Source organism: Psittacula echo (assembly GCF_963264785.1).
Source record: "Psittacula echo genome assembly, chromosome: 5".
NCBI classification, from domain to species: Eukaryota; Metazoa; Chordata; class Aves; order Psittaciformes; family Psittacidae; genus Psittacula; species Psittacula echo.
In genome coordinates, this window is record NC_137739.1 from 547,784 (window position 1) to 551,624 (window position 3,841).

Consider the following 3,841-nt stretch of genomic DNA (forward strand, 5'->3'; position numbering starts at 1 on the left):
TTCAGTGCGTGACAATCCATCTGCCACCAGCCTTGACCTGCACAGCAGCGCGTTCGAACAGAAGAGAGTGGCAAAAGGGACCAGGGGAGCTGGAGCAAGGGCAAGTGAAAGGGCCTGGAGGTTTCCCAGCATCAAAGCTTCCACTCCCAGCAGTGTCCCCTGTTCACAGCCACCCCTGTGCTGCTCACTGGCCACCACCTCTGCATCACCCACAGCAAGCTGCGGGCAGGAGCATGCAGCCAGAGACACACCAGGACCCATTTCCTGTGGCATTTGGGGCAGGACACCCCAAGCAGCCCAGGAAGAGGCGGGGAGCTGCCCGGGTTGTACCCAGTAGGGCTCCCACCAGCGCTCCGGCTTGTTTGGTAAATACCGGCTCTGTTATAAATATTCCATGAGCCCAGGAGCTGCAGTGCATTAAAAAATGATGAGGTCCCTGCTTCCCCTGCGCCGGGGCCGCGAGAGGGGTTTCAAATCGGACGTCAGCTGGGGCCGACAGGGGATTTGTTGTGGGGCTGATGAATAGTTCGAGAAATATTCAATACCTCCAGGAAGGATCAATTCGTCACCGCTTGGCTCAGATCGAGCGCAAACCTGCAGCCATCCCCAGCGCACGGGGGATTATGAAATCCAGGTCATTAAGGTGGACGTGCAGTTCGTTACTGCTTTTCTTTATTGGATGAAGCTAACGTGGAGAAGGGGCCGTGCAGTACCTGGATGAATTGATCCACGAGGCTCTCGTCTCCCCATTTTAGATGTCTGCAAAGGGGGGCAGCAGGACTGGCACCAGCACAGCGGTGCCAACCTGTTTGCCCTGAGGCAGTGGCCAGGCTCTGTGCCCCAAGGCTGTGACCATCACCATGGGGCAGACCCCGGGGTGCTGCTCAGTGGTCCAGGAGGCTGGCACAGGGGGATGAGCCCCGCAGGCAGCTGGAGCTCTGCCCTCTCCAGGGCAATGAAGCACCCCCGGCTCCGAGCTGCCAGCCCATGGAGGGCAGAACATCACAGCAAGGGCAGCCCCTCTGCAAAGTGACACAGAGGTTGTGTAAGTGCAAAACCAGCGGCACCCCCAGCAGCACTGCAAGGAGCCCAGCTCCTCAGCACAACAGCCCCTGAGGCACTAACGGGAGACACCATCAGATACCGCACCAGGCTCTTCAAATCACGGATTCCCAGACTGCTTTGGGTTGAAGGGACCTTAAAGCTCATCCAGCTCCAACCCCTGCCACGGGCAGGGACCCCTTCCACTGGAGCAGCTTGCTCCAAGCCCCTGTGTCCAACCTGGCCTTGAACACTGCCAGGGATGGGGCAGCCACAGCTTGTCTGGGCACCCTGTGCCAGCGCCTCAGCACCCTCACAGGGAAGAGCTTCTGCCTAAGAGCTCATCTCAGTCTCCCCTCTGGCAGGTTAAAGCCATTCCCCTTGGCCTGTCCCTACAGGCCCTTTCCAAAGCCCCTCTCCAGGTTTCTTATCAGCCCCTCTAGGTATTGGAAGACTGTTATAAAGTCTCCCTGGAGCCTTCTCTTCTCCAGGCTGACCAAGCCCAGTGCTCTCAGCCTGTCCATGTTCTCTGCCTATACAAAACCCTGCACATAAGCATCCCCCAGGACCTGGAAAGTGCAATTCCATCAGCAGTTCCATCGGTGATTCCATCAGTGCCCCCAGCTCACTGTCAATGACAGCTGGGGGTGTCCAGCAGCCAGGCAAGGCTTCAGGAGCGCTCTCAGGGCTTCCCCTCAGCCTCGAAGCTGTCACTGAGGCACGTTTGTGTGTATGAGATATTCTGACAACAGAAAGCCCGCTTGGTGTTGCAGTAAACCCCCCCCCGTGCAGAGCGGCCGGGCGTTAGCCTGGCCTCGGCTGCTCCATCCACTCGGTCACGGCGAGGGGCTGGTGTCAGCAGCTTGCACTGCACTAAAAGCTGGGGTTTGCTACAAGAGGGACCAGTTTTATGTTACCATAAATTGTCAACAGTTGGTGAGGTCCCCGCAGAGAGAGGATCGATACCAGCAGAGGGGAGAAAGTGCTGAGGAAGGAAAAGCGATACCCTCATTAGAATAGAATTTAAGATCCGGGGGTGCGGGTGACAGCACTAATATGTTGTAATTCACTGGGGCTTGTTCTGTTCTCAGCAGCACCGGGTGTTAATAAACATCCCAAAGGACAGCAGCTGCCTGCAGGGAGCACATCCATCCTCCTCTGCCACTGGCACAACCAGCCCCTGCGCTCACCTGATGGAGCCATGGGGTCAGAGCCTCCAGCTCAACAAGTGGTTTCCTCAGCTCCCCTGGTTTGCACAGTGGGGATCCCTGCTCCAGCTGCCCCAGGGCACAGGGACAAGCCTGGTGCCCCCCAACCAGCACTCTGGGCACCCCAACCTCCCCGGGGCGTCAGGAACCTGCCCCTCGCTCTGCAGGGACCTAATCCTGGCTTAGCACAGCCGTAATCCCAGCCCAGGACCCGAACATCTGCCCCAGCTCCGTGCCCAGACACAGCTCCCCTCCTGACCCAGATTTAACAGCCACTCGTGTCCCGACCTGCCCCCAGCGCACGGAGCACCCACCGCAGACCCACGTACACGAGGGGGCAATCAAATCGAATCACTCCAGGATCACAGCTCTCCAGTGTTTCCCAGTCGGCCTCTCCCCCTCCCAGCTGGGTCTCGGGAGCTGCAGCAGGATCTCTATTGAATAAAGTGGCCATAAAACCTGCCCAGATTGGAGAACTACTGGTGAATGTAATAAACAAACATATATTAACTCTAATTCTGCGAAGACTTTGGCTGTATTAATATCTCTTTAATATAATCACTTATAAATAAGTGATGACCCCGTGATTTAATATGACATTTGTCAACCCGTTTCCATACAAGACGTGAAGTGATTACTCTCTGTTGTGCAATAAAGGGATGGGTCTTGTACACCGTGACTGCAGCTCCTGCACTGCAAGTGGGAAGGCACAAGTATGCACCCAGGAGGGAATTCTTCAGCACAGATGACACACTGGATTGCTGAAGCGTTTCACACACCATTCACCATGCAGATGGGAGCCCGAGCAGCCCAGAAGCCACGGGGATGGTTCCCAGCCATGCCCGCAGCAGCCACCGCTCACCCAGCCCAGGGTGTCACCTGCAGATGATGCAGCCACTCATATAGAGAGGTCCTCCCTTCAACAGACAGCAGCTTGTCCTCCTTCCTCCATCCTCCTCACCAGGCTGTGCTCTCCTTCATGGCCACAGGGCCACCGCTGCCCCCCCTGCTAAACAAGAAACAGTATTTAGAACCACAGAATCCCAGACTGGTTTGGGCTGAATGGACCTCAAAGCTCCTCCAGCTCCAACCCCTGCCACGGGCAGGGACCCCTTCCACTGGAGCAGCTTGCTTCAAGCCCCTGTGTCCAACCTGGCCTTGAACACTGCCAGGGATGGGGCAGCCACAGCTTCTGTGGGCACCCCAAGGCTTTAGGGGCAAGAACAGGCAGGGCTGGGTGCACAGGGGACACGCTGACTCATGCCTGGCCAGGTGTGAGCCCCCAAACCTCAAAGAGGAGGCAGATCTCATCCCCCTGCCCATTGGGCTCACAAACTCACCAGCACCAGGGCTCTGGGGGTCCAGGTCCTGCACCCCAGGGACACAAGGGCAGCAGGACCTGGGCTGCTGGTCTGTGCAGAGGGAAGCATCAGGAGCAACACCAGGGGTACAGCAGGAGCCTGCATCCCCCTCTCCCCAGCACATGGGTCTGTTCCCCCAGGAGCAGGCCTGTGGGGATGCAGCAGGATGTCACAGCCCTCACCCCGCTCCCATTCCACACAGGACCTGGAAAAACACTCACGCAGGCAGAG